Here is a 17,197-nt window from a genome sequence, read left to right as displayed (position 1 = left end):
GCCGAATGATAGGAGCCTAGCAATAAGCTATTGGCGAGATTGGGCCGAGACCATAGCATAGGGCAGGCCCAGAGGCCTACGAGTGCGAGAGAAACCCTAGCTGCAGCTGGGTTTCTGATTTGGGCTGAAGGGGAGGCACGGGTCAGGCCCAGCAAAGTGCTGGTCTACGGGTTTGCATGAGGACTAAGCCCAGCCTCGTGGGCTGGCTAATTGAGGCACGGGTTGTGGGAAAGGATCCAGCCAACTAGGCTGGTGGAATGGTTGCAGGCCGAGGCAACAACAAGGCTTAGCAGACACAAAGGCTTGCTGGCAATCGGACCAGAACGGTTTGGTGGGCGCGAGGCTTCAGGCCCTATCAAGATTGACCCCAGGCTGAGGCCTGGTTGCTGTGATGGTCAGCTGGGCTTCAGGCTAGCAACTTTGCCAACGGTGGTGATGCCATAGTGTCTAATTTTCCCTTCTTTTATTTTATTATTAGTTTTTTTTTTAAATTGTTAGGGTTTTACAAACCCTAGATTTGCTTCTAATTTATGAATATATTTTGACTCACATATTCCACATAACAAATATAATTGCGTGATGCATGAAACAAATATATAAACATATACAATACATATATCGGAAGGTAAATATAAATGTAAGGGGTTCATGCATCATGAGGAATGTTTTCATGCTTCATGGTTGTTTCAAACATCTTACTTTATTTTAAGTGTACCTGATTGGTAGAAAACTACAAAAGCCTTTGAATTTGTAGAACATCCTTCTCAGAAAGCTAGAATTGCATCTTCAATGTGTTGTATCACATTCAACCCAGAAAAATTAAATTGAATCAATAGCATGTAGATCAATTCAATAAAATAATAAATTAATCATAAAAAAGAATGATTAAAACGTAATACTCCCCTAATTGAAAAATAAACTCTATATAGCGCAGCGTCAAGAACATGTTGATAATGTGTTGTAGACATAATTTACTGAACAATTATGGAAGCTAGAGAGAGAGGGAATGTACGGAATAAAGAGAGAAAGAGATATGTGTAATTGTGAGGTGTGTTATATTCCACCCCATTGTACATTTATTTATAGTAGTAGGAAATGTTAATTCCTTACCCTATTAGAATTACAACTCTAATAGGATATTAACTACTAAAAAAAAATAGGCTAAATAGCCAAAATGGTCCCTGAGATTTGCATAACTCATCACTTTGGTCCTTAACATTTCAAATCGATAAAAGTGGTCCATGAGATTGTCCACCATCCATCATTTAGTCCTTCCGTTAAAAACTCCATTAAGTGTCCCGGAGCTCTTGGCCGAAAGTTTGGACAATTTTCAAAGCTTCGTAACTCAATCGTTTCTTAATCAAATTCGACCCATAATATATCAAAATGAAGATAGGAAAGTGTAGAATAAGATTATATTTATTTGGAAGGCCAGTGGCTGCCGAAGATAGCCAGAAAATAGCCTCAAAGTTGACTAGTCCGAAGGAAAACTGGAAAACTGGTCATAAACTGGGTAAACTTTAAACGTTCATAACTTCTTCAATACTCAACAAAATCAAGTGATTCAAAAATGAAAATCATACTTCTCGATGAGACGAAGAGAATAATACCTTTTTTGATGGCTAAATTGTTGTGGTTTGGCCAGAAAATGGCTCGAAAGTGGCTATCTTGGTCTCGAATTAGCCACTTTCGAGCCGTTTTTCGGCCAAACCACAGCGATTTATCCATCTAAAAATGTACCACTCTCTTTGTCTTGTCGAGAAGTATGATTTTAGTTTTTTGAATCACTTGATTTCGTTTAGTATTGAAAAAGTTATGAACGTTTAAAGTTTACCTAGTTTCCGGCGAGTTTTCCAGTTTTCCCTCGGCCTAGTCAACTTTGAGGCTATTTTCCAGCCATCTCCGGCATCCATTGGGCTTCCGGATAGGTATAATCTTATTCTACACTTTCTTATCTTCATTTTGATATATTATGGGTCGAATTTGGTTAAAAAACGCTTGAGTAACGAAGCTTTGAAAATTGCTCAAACTTCCGGTCAAGAACTCTAGGACACTTAACGGAGTTTTTAACGGAATGACAAAAACGATGGATGGTGGACAATCTCAGGGACCACTTTTATCGATTTGAAATGTTAGGGACCAAAGTGATAAGTTATGCAAATATCATGGACCATTTTAGCTATTTAGCTAAAGGAATATACAAGATATCGCTAGATACACTAGGATATACACAATCACATTGCTAATCTAATCAAACCTAATTTATCTTTAATCTATAGGCTCTAAAACCTAAAAAAAAAAAGTAAAACAAAACCCAAAACCTCAATTTGAACAGCAAGGGTTTTTCCAGTCCCGCCTCCTCTCTTCCTCTCGTAGGCAACGACACAAGTTTCTCTCTTCCTCCTCATTTTCTTCTAGTTCATATTCTTTCTCATCAAGCTTTACGTCTTGAACGACCTTTAGGGTTTTGAAATCTGAAACTTCACAAGCATGGAAGACGCTTCAAATTCAAACGCAATCCCCGACAAAAGAGTAAAGCAGTAAGTTCAATTTCTCACTCTGCAATTATGCTAATTGGGTTTCGATATACAAATTATGTATGATATTTACTTCATGTTGCTTTCGTTTTTCAGAGAAGCTCCCCAGCTTGCTGCTTTTGAGAGAAATGAAGAAAGGATTAGATATAGTCACGGTAAAAGTCCAAGCTTTAATTGCAAAGGTGAAAGAGTTCCCTCTTCTGGGGTCGTTTTAGTTTCGCTATCACTTCGTTTGTTTCGGTCGAAAAATCTTGTTTCGAAATTGTTCTGCCAGTTTGTAGATTGTAGGAAAACTGTTTCTAGATTGATAGTTTACTTCCCTGAGGTTTAATAATAATGAGGGATAAAAACCATTCGACTATAAAGCTATGTTTTCTTCGTGAAATATTCCAATTTTTGCAGCAATCTTTTAATAATTGGAGATTATAGGAATCCCATTGGCATGTTACTACAACAAGCATGATTTGCATCAAAAAGCACATGTTTCATTTGTTTTCTTCTCCATGTCAAATGTATCATGTTGATGCACAAAATCAGCGAGGACTTTGGTACAACAGAAAGTGTTAGGTTTGTGACCTTCGCTTGGTTGCTTCGATCACTAGTGAAGATAAGTACGTAAATGAATAGGGACAGGGAAGCAAACACAAGATGTACGTGGTTCACCCAGATCGGCTACGTCCACGGAGTAGAGGAGTTCTCATTAATTGTGAAGGGTTTACACAAATACATAGGTTCAAGCTCTCATTTTGTGAGTTCTAGTGAATAGTTTAGTACAAAATGACATTAGAGATTATTGTGGGAGAATGATCCCTATTTATAGAAGAGAGTTTCTAGTTTTGTTCTAACATTGACACGTGTCGTGTTGTGATTGGCTTCTGATGTTGACACGTGTTGCGCTGTGATTGGCTTCTGATGTTGACACGTGTCGCAATGTGATTGGCCTCCTGGTTGAAGGGAAGCTCTTCTGGGTCCTTGACGGTATAACGTTAACCGGTGCTCAGTAGTTTCGGGATTGGTCAAGTATGGTACAAACAGTGCTCCCCTAAGTTCCCGAGTGAGGGAAGCTCCTCGGTTGGGGACTTGCAAGATCCAAGCCATTGAGTAATCACGAAACTTCTAAGTACCGAAGTGTGGTATCATTTTCACGTGCCTTATCTGTCTCATATGTAGATGTGGCATCTTCTCTGGAAGTATTTTTCCTCCATCCATGGGTGGTATCTTTAACCGATGAAGATGCACAAGGTAATGTATCAATTTCACTTAAAGTTTACTTGTAGTTTCGGGCTTGGTCAAGTGCGATACAAACCCTATAGTAGGAGTCCCCCAAGTCGCCAAGCTAGGAGATCTACCGAAATAGGTGACAAACAAGGTAAGCAGTCAAACTTCCAAGCAAGCAACCCAGGATCGGAGGTTTGACTTTGGCTTCCGGTTGATTGTTCTCCTTCTCCTTGTCTCTCATTCAGCTGCCAGGATAAGGAGAAGCAAATGAAGAAGAGATGATATGAGATACTTTTGCTTTTGAAGAAGTAACTTTCCACAGGCTTATTCTTGAACTGTGCTGGAGGGTTTTCTGGTTCCCTTCAGAGTATAAGGCCGACTCAAGAATTTGAGGGTCAAAACAAGTCCATTAAATCTAGAGTACGTTCGACCTTAATGATATGGGATACTTTTGCTGTTGACGGAATAGTGAATGTGGTATGGAAAGGTGTCATGCTGTAGTGATCTGTTTCAGCTCACCGTTGAACCTTCTACTTCAATCTTTTGCATGGCAGAAGTGGTGTGCAACCTTTGCATTTAAATGGTCATTCAGAACATTCCTTCATAGTGACTCATCCACGCTTGGCAGCTTCAGTGTAAAGAGCCAATATCTGATCAACTGTCATGAGGTATTTGCCTGTGGAATTCTTGACCTTGACAGCAGTTGAGGATAAGTTCTCGAAAGCAATGCTAAGTAAGCAACCAGGCAAAGGTCTCAGGCAGTCAGTTCCAGATTGGAGGTTTGATTTCAGGTTCCGACTGACTGCTCTCTTTCTCTTTGTCATGCAGGACGAAGACAATGACAGGGAGAAAGCATGATATGGGATACTCTTGCTTTCGACCCTGATGATATGAGATACTCTTGTTTTTGGTGTAGCTTATTTGCTGAGGTATTATCGGGGGGAAATAAAGCTGAGTATTTCGAGAGGTTATGTTGAGAGTGCATTCTCGAATGCGAGAAAGGGTTGAGCATTTTTGCAGGTTTGCCAGTCCGTTGAGGAGGGAGGTCGATGTATATAGGGATTTCCCAATAACAAGTAGTAATGTTATTCCTTTACCCTTCTTGGTCACAGCAATGTAGTGGGAGCTGCCAGCTTCACGTGTTTTAACTTTGTTAGAGCACTTTGAAAAAGTGGTATGTGGTATCTGGAAAGCTGATGTTGCGTGTGAAGATTACAGACAAGCTTTATCTAAGGAAATCTGGCTCTCGAAGTTCTGAGAGCTGTGCCTCTTCGGTTTTCGAACAAGCAATCCCGTCGGGGATCTGGCTCTCGAGATTCGGAAAGCGGTGCCGTTTCGGTTTTTGAGAAAGTAATTATGTTGGGAGTCTTTTCTCGAATGTGAGTAAAGGTTGGACGTTCTTCCCAGCCTGTCTTGCCATAGAACACGGAGGTCGACACACATAGGGACTTTCCAGTTGTCAAGCAATGGTGATGTTCCTTTACCCTTGTGGGTAATAGTAGGTTAGCTGGAACTTCGAAATTCTCGTGCCTAAACTTTGTCAGAGATCTTTGGCAAAGTTATATGTGGTACTCAAGGAGTTGATGGTGCGTGTGGAGAGTGGTGATTGAACAGTAAGATTCACGTGCTTTCTACTTCACCAGAAATCTTCGACAGATTGCCCGTAATTTCCGCAAAGCTGAGTGTGTATGTGACAGGTGCTGACGAGGCTGAAAAAGCAGGTGCTTCTTCGATTTCTGAGATCGGCCCTCGTGGTCTCTGAGCAGCTCAGCTTTCGAGAAAGCAAACGCCTTTTCGATTTCTGAAGCTCCGTCAAGTGCAGATTTTTATAGAGGTTGGCATTAAGTTCCACAGCACACTTGAATCTCCACCAGTAGAAGCTCCCTTCTTGCACTTCTAAGATCTTGATTTGTCTGACCTCTTCCTTCTTCAACACCTTTGAAAATGTCTGGCCCATCCGACCGTCGTTTTGACTTGAACCTTGGAGAAGAGACAGCCACGCCTTCTCCAGACAATATATGGCGCCCATCCTTCATATCCCCTACTGGTCCTCTTACCGTTGGGGATTATGTGATGAAGAATGATATGACCGCTGCGGTGGTGGCCAGGAACCTTCTCACTCCCAAAGATAACAAACTACTTTCCAAACGGTCTGATGAGTTGGCTGTTAAGGATTCTCTGGCTCTTAGTGTTCAGTGTGCAGGTTCTGTGTCTAATATGGCCCAACGCCTATTTGCTAGAACCCGCCAAGTTGAATCATTGGCTGCTGAAGTGATAAGTCTCAAACAGGAGATTAGAGGGCTCAAGCATGAGAATAAACAGTTGCACCAGCTCGCACATGACTATGCTATAAACATGAAGAGGAAGCTTGACCAGATGAAGGAATCTGATGGTCATGTTTTACTTGATCATCAGCGGTTTATGGGTTTGTTCCAAAGGCATTTATTGCCATCGTCTTCTGGGGCTGTACCGCGTAATGAAGCTCCAAATGATCAACCTCTGATGCCTCCTCCTTCTGGGGTTCTGTCCAGTACTGAGGCTCCGGATAACCACCCTCCGGTGCTTTCTCTTTCTGGGGCTCCACCGACTGCTGAGACTTCCCCTGAGCAACCTTTGTGAAGGCTCCCTCTTGTTTGTTTATTTTGATTCATGTATATGTACATATTTGTAACTTATCGGAAATATCAATAAACAAGATTTGCTTCATTTCAACGTATTGTGTTAAATACACCAAGGCCTTCTTCACTAAGTTCTTTGAATTTTTCCTTTTGTTGAAGCTTGTCTGTTGAAACTTTGTGAGTGAAACATGTAGGTTGAGGTAGTGCTCCCTTAATTTCCCGAGTGAGGAAAACTTCTCGTTTGGAGACTTGAAAAATCCAAGTCACTGAGTGGTCGTGAGACTTCCGAGTATCAAGGTGCAGTAGCATATGGTAGGAGTCCCCCAAGTCTCTGGTCGAGGGAGTTGACGAATGAGGCATTTCCTTTCTAAGTGGTAGCCCAAAACTCCTTCTTCATATATATTTGTTATGAAAGTTGTTAGGCCCAAAGAAGAGGAGGCCTAGGCATTTTTTTTTTTTTTTTATTATTATTTTTTTTTTTAATTTTCAAATTTTCGAATTTTTGAATTTTCGAATTTTCGAAAAAATAAAAATTAAAAATAATATATATATATATATATATATATATATATATATATATTTAAAAGCTTTGTAGGTGAAGCTTTGGTGTTGAAGCTTTGTAGGTGAAGCTTTGAGGTTGAAGCTTTGTTGGGCACCATGAATTGATTTTGCTTCACACTATCTTGATGAAGAGTGTGTGAAGCTTTTATATGTTTTGGTGTTGAAATTTTGTATTGTAGGTGAAGCTTTGGGGTTGAAGCTTGATAGGTGAAGCTTTGGTGTTGAAGCTTGATAGGTGAAGCTTTGGTGTTGAAGTTTTATAGGTGAAGCTTTGGTGTTGAAGGGTTGAAGCTTTATAGGTGAAGCTTTTGGTGTTAAAGCTTTATAGGTGAAGCTTTGGGGTTGAAGCTTTATAGGTGAAGCTTTTGTTGGCACCATAAATTAATCTTGCTTCACACTATCTTGATGAAGATAGTGCGAAGCTTTTGAGATTGATATTTGTCCTCCATTGATGAAGCTTTTGTTGGCACCATAAATTGATCTTGCTTCACACTATCTTGATGAAAATAGTGCAAAGCTTTTGAGATTGATATTTGTCCTCCATTGATGAAGCTTTTGTTGGCACCATGAATTGATTTTGCTTCACACTATCTTGATGAAGATAGTGCAAAGCTTTTGAGATTGATATTTGTCCTCCATTGATGAAGCTTTTGTTGGCACCATAAATTGATCTTGCTTCACACTATCTTGATGAAGATAGTGTGAAGCTTTTGAGGATTGTAGTTGTGTTCCATTGATGAAGCTTTGTTGAATTTCCCAATTTCCAATTTCCTCCCTTTTTTTTTTTTTTTTTTTTTTTTTTTGGGAAAACTAGAAATTTGAAAATGTGGAAGAGACAACGTATACAAATTTTGCTTCCATACTGTTAAGCGAGAGATTGTGATGCAAGCCACATCTTGTAGTAGTCGAAGGTGTGGATGAACCATATAAATTGAATTTGCTTCGAACAGTCTTGATCAAGAGTGTGTGAAGCTTTCTATGAGTTGTAGTGTTTGCATTGTTACAGAGGAGAAATGTCTGAAGCAGATGCAAGAAGGCTGAAGAGCTTGATCTTCGTATACCATGCACTGAAGCCATTGTTGGCTTGCAATAAGACTTTGTTGGTGACTATAGCTCTTGTTAGGCATAAGTGCTCCCCTAGTTGAGTTGTAAAGCTTGATGGTTTTTTATTATTTGTGAATGCTAGGAGTTCACATGTACAAGTTGTACCACTCGTCTTCTGGTTAGTGGAATGAATGGTGGGTTGCTTTCATCACTTGGTTGGTGGTACGAATGTGAATTCCTTAATCACCTTTCATCACATTTCATCACCTGGTTGGTGACATGAAGGAGAGTACGCGTTGTACATTTCATCACCTGGTTGGTGGCATGAAGGAGAGTTCCTTCTTCACCTGATTGGTGATAAGGGTGGCAAGTTTCCAAATAATATTAGAGTACGGGTTGTACATTTCATCACCTAGTTGGTGGTACGAATGTGAGTTCCTTCATCACCTAGTTGGTGAGAATAAGGGCAAGGTGTCGAGGCACATTGTGGCAAATGTCGAATGACACAAAGTGTGTTGAACCATTTCAAAGCACAGTTGGCTTATGTATGGATGTGTTGGAATGTATGATGTTTATGTATGAATGTGTTGGAATGTATGATGTTTATGTATGAATGTGTTGGAATGTATGATGTTTATGTATGAATGTATTGGAATGTATGATGTTTATGTATGAATGTGTTGGAATGTATGATGTAGATCCTTTGTATAGTCTTGTTGACACATACTTAGATTTTGTTTTGTATTGGAAACATTTACGTTGAAGCTTCAACACTTGAGTGTTTCATTGCTCAGAATGTAAAAGAGTTTAGGGCCGAGTTGGCTAAATCACCTCTTTATTGAATTCATACCAAATGGTCTTTGTTACATAGGATGTCGAACGACTGTAGCTTAACACTTGTACAATGTGAGTCTATTTGTAATAGTACTTCAAGTGGTTAGCATTCCATGGATGGCCAAGAGTCTTGTCGTCGGAGCTTCTGAGCTTGTAGGAGCCAGGACGGCTGATGCCGACGACCTCGAACGGTCCATCCCAGTTAGGACTGAGTGTTCCTTCACTCGAGACTCTATCACAGAGTAATCTTTTCTTCAGTACCCAGTCTCTCACTTTGAAGGAGCGAGGTTTGACCCTTGAGTCGTAGTAGTTGGAGATGCGCTGCTTGTAGGCGACATTCCTTAGGTGAGCCTGATTTCTGTGTTCCTCGACTAGATCCAGGTTGAGGGTGAGTTGTTTGTCGTTTTCACTCTGCATGTAGTTCTGGATTCGGTATGTTGCTTGCTCAAGCTCAACCGGGATAACTGCTTCTGTACCAAAAGCAAGTGAGAATGGAGTTTCTCCTGTGGAAGTCCGATATGAAGTGCGGTATGACCAAAGAACTTGGGGTACGAATTCTGGCCAACAACCTTTAGCTTTGTCCAAGCTAGTTTTCAGAGTGTGCTTGATTATTTTGTTAACGGCCTCGACTTGTCCATTAGACTGGGGATGGGCTGGAGAGGCAAAACATAAGTTGATGTTGAACTTAGAGCATAACATCCTGAAGTTCTTGTTGTCAAATTGCCGTCCATTGTCCGTAACTATCGCATTGGGAATGCCGAATCTGCAGAGGATGTTCTTCCATACGAAGGCTTCTATTTTTGCCTCAGTAATGGTTGCCAAAGGTTCTACTTCAGCCCACTTTGTGAAGTAGTCAACTGCAACGATTGCATAGCGGACCTTGCCCTTCCCTGCAGGCATTGGGCCGATCAAGTCAAGTCCCCATTGGGCGAAGGGCCAAGGGCTGATCATATGAGTGAGCGGCTCGGGAGGGGAGTGAGAGATAGTTGCGTAGCGTTGACACTTATCACATGAGCGAGATATTCTGATGGCATCTTGGTGGAGTGTTGGCCAATAGTATCCTTGGCGAAAAGTCTTGTGTGCTAGGGATTGAGACCCAGCATGATCTCCGCAGACTCCTTCATATATTTCCCGAATGACAATTTCCGCCTCCGCAGGTGTAAGGCATCTTAGGTAGGGCAGGGTAAAACCGCGCTTGTAGAGTTGGTCATTAATGATCAGGTAGCGAGCAGACTTGTATCGAATCTGCTTAGCTTGGACTTTGTCATTTGGGAGGGTGCCATGGGCAAGGAATTTATAAATTGGGGTGATCCAACTATCTCCTTGTTGTAAATTGCACACTTCCGCGACCATGGTGCTTGGTGCTGCCAACAATTCGACATGAATTTTTCTCCCAATCTTGTCTTCCACTGCCGAGGCGAGCGTCTACATGACTGTTTGCCGCTCGAGGAACTTGGGTGATCTGGTAGTGGAAGTGTTTGAGCAAAAGTCGTGTTTGCGCAAGATATGCTGCCATGGAGCTATCCTTAGCATCAAAGTTGTTCGTGACTTGGTTGACCACTAATTGGGAGTCACTGAAGATATCAATTTGTTTAACTCCAAGATGCTGGGCCAAACGTAAGCCTGCTAGAAGGGCTTCGTATTCGGCCTCGTTGTTCGATGCCTTGAATTTGAAACGAAGAGCGTATTCTATCGCCATTTTGTCAGAGGTAGTGAGGACTAATCCTGCTCCGCAGCCCTGTTGGTTGGATGAGCCATCAACATATAGACTCCATGCTGGGGTTGTTGATTCTATCTTCTGAGCTTCCGATGGTAATAAAGCTATTGTTTCAGGTGTAGAAGCAATGTCAACAGGATATGTGAAGTCGGCGATGAAATCTGCTACTGCTTGACCCTTTTCGGCTGGTTTTGGTTGGTAGGAGATGTCAAACTCACCCAATGCTATCGCCCATTTGATCATTCGCCCAAACGTGTCAGGACTCTGAAGTATCTGTCGAATAGGGTGATTGGTAAGCACGATGATGGCGTGTGCTTGGAAATAAGGGCGAAGTTTTCGAGCAGACATGACCAATGCTAGAGCTAATTTCTCAATGTTGGAGTATCGTGTCTCCGCATCTTGTAGGGCCTTGCTAGCGTAGTAGATGGGCCGTTCGACACCACTGTCCTTTCGGATAAGAACAGAACTGACTGCTGAAGCCGAGACCGATAGATAGATAATGAGAGTGCCACCAACTTCTGGTTTTGAGAGCAGAGGGGCTTTACTCATGTACTCTTTGAGGTTCCTGAATGCCTTGGCACATTCCTCCGTCCATGTAATGTACTTCTTATTTCCCTTGAGTGCTTTGAAGAAATGAGCACATCTGTCTGTGGCCTTAGAGATGAATCTGGTTAAGGCTGCCACCTTGCCAGTAAGGCTTTGGATGTCTTTTGAAGTTACTTGTTCTTTCATGTCGAGGATTGCTTTGATCTTTTCGGGGTTAGCTTCAATGCCTCGTTGGCTAATCATGAAGCCTAAGAATTTGCCAGATCCCACGCCGAAGGCACATTTGTTGGGGTTCAACCTCATTCGATACCTCTTTAGAATGGTGAAAGTTTCAGATAGGTTGGTGATGTGTTGGTCAGCATGTTTGCTCTTGACTAGCATATCATCAACGTAAACTTCCATGCTTTTCCCAATCTGTTCGGCGAACATTAAATTGACCAGTCTCTGATAAGTTGCTCCTGCATTCTTTAGGCCGAAAGGCATGACTTTGTAGCAATATAGTCCCCTGTCAGTAGTGAAGGCTATGTGTTCTTGGTTTGAGGGGTTCATGAGGATTTGGTTGTATCCTGAATAAGCGTCCATGAAGCTCAAGAGCTCACACCCTACCGTAGAGTCTATAAGTCTATCAATGAGAGGAAGGGGGAAACTATCCTTCGGGCATCCTTTGTTTAGGTCGGTGTAGTCGACACACATTCTCCATAAGACCTTTTGAAGCAGGAGACTTTCCTTGGTCGGATTTTTCTTAACAAGGACAACATTTGCTACCCATGTTGGGTAATTGACTTCACGGACGAAACCTATGTCCTTGAGTTTTTCAACTTCTGCTTTCATCGCCTCGTATCGTTCAACATCATAAGATCTTCGCTTCTGTTTTATTGGTTTGGTCTTGGGATCAATACTCAAGTGGTGACAGATGATATCGGGAGAGATGCCCGGCATATCTTTATATGATCAAGCGAAAACCTCGGCGTTCTCTTGCAAAAAGGAGATCAGCGACAACCGAAGGGGTGTTGACAAAGTGGTGCCAATCTTCACCATGCGATCTGGATGGTCTTTGGAGATAGAGACATTCTCTAACTCTTCAGCGGGTTGTGCTTGCTGGGTGAATGAGTCATCTCGAGGGTCGTCGGGTTGACTGTTGCCATCATGAAGATCCGAGTTGGCTTCATCTGGACTGGTCTTTACTACCTGGTTATGTATAGAGAGGGTCTCCTTGGGGATAGGCAAGTGTTGTTACTTAACTAAAGTGTTGTAACATGATCGAGCACTAAGTTGATCTCCCCTGATGTATCCATTACCAAAAAGGGTTGGAAACTTCATCAATAACATATGTGTGGATACCATGGCCTTGAAATCACTGATGCCTGTGCGCCCAAAGATGACATTGTATGTCGTCGGGCAATTGACCACTAGGAAGTTAGTGGTAATAGTAGCTGTGTAGGGGCCTGTACCAATGGTGAAGGGTAAGTGTATACTCCTTAAAGGTTGCACGATATCGCCAGAGAAGCTTATCAGAGGAGAAATCGAGCGATCGAGCAAGTGTTCAGCTACATTAAGTGCCTTGAAAGCTTCAGCAAACATGATATTGACTGAAGCACCTATGTCTATCAGGATTCGTTTCACATCAAAATTTGCTATATGAGCCTCCACGATCAGCGGATCGTTGTGAGGGTAGATGATACCTCTTTCTTCCTCAGGGTAGAAACATATTGGATCCCAGTTAGGTTTTTGATACTTGCCTCCCCTAATGTCTTCCACGTGAAACACTTGATGGCCATGTCTCAAAGTTCGTTCACTGTTTTTCATGGCCCTATTAGAAGATTCAGACATGGGTGTGCCGCCGCTTATGGAGTATATCACATTCACCTGGCGTTGGTTACGGTTATCCCTTGGAGGGTGAAGAATGAACTGATCAATTTTTCCTTCACGTGCCAAAGCTTCGATATGATCACGGAGGATGATGCACTTCTCGCCGTCATGGCCATTATACTCGTGGTAGCAGCAAAACACGCCCGTGTTCTTCGTGGACTTGTAATCTGGCTGCCTTGGCTTTGGCTCTAGTATCAGGTAAGCTATACTGTGGTAGATGGCCGCGCATGTAGCGTTCAAAGGTGTGTATGTCTCATACCTCGGGGTAGGGCCTGTCTTGACACGCGATTGGCCCACTGCGTTGACTGTCTGGGGATGGGTGTTATTGTGACGATATACTGAGTTATCGCGATAGTGCCTCTTATTCTTTTTATTAAAATGAGATTGGTGAGGATGGAAATCTTTCCTTTTGCCCTGGGATTGATATGTCTACTGACTTGGCGAAGCATTAAATGAGGCCGGGGGGTGTGCTGCTACTGTTTGGAAGGTTGAGGTCTTTTCATTCGGTTGGATCTGGCCTCCACTCCCTACTTGCTGATAAGGGATGACTGTAGGGGGTTTCCCTTGATATGTCATTGCCTCGGCAGAGGCATGGTTGTAAGCTTGTGCCATCACCTCAGAGTAAGTCTTCCAAGTGTTGGCATTGATCATGTACTTGAAGAAACAGTCACGTAAGCCTGCCATGAAGGCCTTGAAGGCGGTCTTGTCATCTGCCTCAGAGCAGCGGGAATACTCATGGCTGAAGCGGCCAGCATACTTTCGTAATGACTCGTCCGGCTTCTGGCGAATAGTGTACAAGTCATCTGCGGAATGCAAGCGATCGGTCTGGAAGATATGTTGAGAAACAAACAACTTCCTCAACTCTTCAAATGAGTCTACCGTCTCGGGTGGAAGACGGCAATACCAGTTTAAAGCTCCGCCAGAGAGGGTGGAGGGGAAGAGAAGGCACCGTTCTTCATCGGTGTGTCTCCGGTATACCATGGTGGACTCAAAGAGGTTAAGGTGTTCAATCCGGTCTTCCCTTTCAGTATAGAGTTGTAAGTCAAGCTTCTGCTTTGTCTTCGCTTGGATGGGGGGTGTTGAGGATCCTTCTTGTGAGGGGGCCAGGCCTGGGTTGGTTCCAGTCAGGTATCTCGGCTTGACGTTCAGCCTTCAACTTGTTTACTTCCTCCAGGAGCTATAGGACGAGGGGGTCCTGAGTGGAGTTGTGCATCACTGAAGTTTTCTTCCGTAAGTCCCCATCGCCTCTTGGAAGTAGGAAAGTTTGATCAAGATAACATGATTTTTCCTTGGACTCGTCACACTGACTCCTAGAGTGAGTATGTCGGAACATTTCCGAGTCCCCTGTACCTTCATGTTCTTCTGGGACTTGTTGCTCATTCCCTAAATTAACTACTGGCCTGGGTCGTGGGAGAGGACCGAGTCTTTCAGAAACTCTTGGGTCATTGATCTTCGAGCTTATGTGGATGGGATTCTCTCGACGTTGCTTTAGGAAGTCTCGACAATCGCGATAGACGACTTTTGATCCTTCCACTCCTTCTATGAGGAGGTGTTTTCCTCTACTCCTTCTGCTTCAGGTTGAAACAGCTGGGTTGAGAGAAATCTCATGTTGATTATCACATTGATGTGTAGCTCGATCCCTATCAGGGATGTCCGTGTTGGATATCGATGACCCTCCGTGTTGGGGGGCATTCAGATGATTGTTGACCTCAGCAGGGGCGACGAGCTTGTGTGCTTGAGCATGCCTAGCCTCGTGAAGCATCTCGAAAAGTTTTTCATACTGCTCTTGGAGGACCTCGTTCCTCGTCACTATCTTGTTGTTCTGAGCTTCTAACTCATCGACTTTAGCTTGAAAAGTAACTCTATTTCCTTCCTGCTTTCGTTGCTTCATACTAGGTCCAATGGGGGTGTCATTTTGTATGCTATGGCTTCTTTGGCTCCCCATGTTGGAGAGAGATGTTTGGCCAAAAGAAAGTGTACGAGCGGTGGAAACCAGCTTAACAAAGCTGAAGAGAGTGGGAGTAAGTGTCTTTCCCACAGACAGCGCCAAATGTTGATGCACAAAATCAGCGAGGACTTTGGTACAACAGAAAGTGTCAGGTTTGTGACCTTCGCTTGGTTGCTTCGATCACTAGTGAAGATAAGTACGTAAATGAATAGGGACAGGGAAGCAAACACAAGATGTACGTGGTTCACCCAGATCGGCTACGTCCACGGAGTAGAGGAGTTCTCATTAATTGGGAAGGGTTTACACAAATACATAGGTTCAAGCTCTCATTTTGTGAGTTCTAATGAATAGTTTAGTACAAAATGACATTAGAGATTATTGTGGGAGAATGATCCCTATTCATAGAAGAGAGTTTCTAGTTTTGTTCTAACATTGACACGTGTCGTGTTGCGATTGGCTTCTGATGTTGACACGTGTCGCGCTGTGGTTGGCTTCTGATGTCAACACGTGTCGCAGTGTGATTGGCCTCCTGGTTGAAGGGAAGCTCTTCTGGGTCCTTGACGGTATAACGTTGACCGGTGCTCAGTAGTTTCGGGATTGGTCAAGTATGGTACAAACATATCAGGTGAAAGCAAATAATTATCCAACAGTAGACGGGATAAGCTATCTTGAAGCCAAGCATTTGCTGCTTCTAAACTATTGCCAGTCACTTGTCTATTACTTACTTCGGAAGGCTAAAGGGTTTTCAATAAATGGGCATCTCATTGTTCGTAACCTTGTGGAGATAAGGTTGTTTCTGGAAAAGGTATGGGCCTCTGGTGATCATTTTTTTTCTTTTTCTTTGTCATTCTAGTAACTGTGTATTCCGTATCAATCGATTCTCACCTTTTTCTTTTGCAACATATTCGACCCATTAACAAGAAGCTCCAATACCAAGTTGAGAAGCTTACGAAGGCTACTTCAAGCACAACTGAAGATGTAAGGCCACGTGGAAATGAACCACAATCCAGTGTGCCTTGGCAAACAGATGATTTGTTGAGATACCGCCCTAACCCTGAAATGCTTGTTAGCAAAACAGATGTGAATTCTAAGGTGAAATGTGCATCAGTACAATGTTTGAATTCCTCTTTTGTCACCTGCCAAACAATATTTGAGGTTTCTTCTTCTATTTTGTATATTGTAAGATCATAATGATGTGTATCGACCCCCCAAATTTGCCCCGACTTCAATGGAGGAAGATAAGTTGTCAAAGCAGGACAAAAATGCATTGAGAAGGGATAAGAATACTCTACGATAAGCTAAGCAAAGTGCTTTTGTGAGGGAACTGGTGGATGATTTGGAGGGGAGGCCTGAAGAGGCTTATTGTGGCCTATTTTTATAGGGGTAACAGGCATGATGGCTGGATTTACTATTCTCGTAACTGCTTTTTGCTGATATTTACAGATTGTATAGAACTAGCCCGATACAGGGCAAAGAGGGATGAACGTGAACGACAAGAAGAGGTACATTTTAAGCGTGCTCCTATTACAAAGAAAGAGAAACAGAGAGAGAAACACTTAAAGAAGTCAAGAAATGGGTATGCACACTTAAGAATTTATTTTATGATATTCTTTTTCAATTATTCCAAATTTATTTTTATGTAAGATTTGTTGATGGAAGACTATTCTGAACTTGTTTCTCTTAGATTACTTGGTTTGACGGACAATTTCTATGATGAAATCAAGGGTTTACCTTTGGACGATGAGAATGATGAGCAGGTAGCAAGCTTCAGTAGTGCTAGGGGTGGAATGGGGAGGCATAAGAAGCACAAGGTATATCATGTAAAGTATAATGTATGATATCTTGAAAAATGAGCAAGTTTACTTTATGAAATGTGTGCTCCTTTATACTTTGAGCCAACTGCATTCTTGTTTTGTTTCACTTGGACTTTTTCTAACGTGCAACGACTGCTCTTGATGTATGATTCTGCGATAACTGCCTTATATTCCCTTGACGTTGTTGCTCTATACTAAATATGTGGGTATAAATGTAGGACATGAATGGCCATGTTATAAAAGCTTATTGGAAAACTGGAAAGCATGTCCCGTTCTCATGGGCATGCTTGTCGGCATCGTATGCCAACCATTTTGGGATAAATGCGTCTTTATATTGAATACTTGAGCCTCTGTATAATCTGGAAAATGACTATTTCGGTATCTGAATTAAGACTACTGATTAGTAATTGTACCATGTTAATTAGAATATTTGGTGGTGGGACTATAGCCATGCTTATGCATTTCTTACCTAATCACAACTCATCTCTGAA

The 17,197-nt window shown here is 42.3% G+C and overlaps 1 pseudogene; it reads left to right on the top strand.

The window, feature by feature from the left end:
* Positions 1–2,265: 2,265 nt before the first annotated feature.
* Positions 2,266–16,852, top strand: LOC126601763 (uncharacterized; annotated as a pseudogene).
* The last annotated feature ends 345 nt before the right edge of the window (positions 16,853–17,197 follow it).

The sequence above is a fragment of the Malus sylvestris genome, chromosome 15 (genome assembly GCF_916048215.2).
Source record: "Malus sylvestris chromosome 15, drMalSylv7.2, whole genome shotgun sequence".
Taxonomy (NCBI): Eukaryota; Viridiplantae; Streptophyta; class Magnoliopsida; order Rosales; family Rosaceae; genus Malus; species Malus sylvestris.
This window is presented reverse-complemented; position numbering and strand designations above follow the sequence as displayed.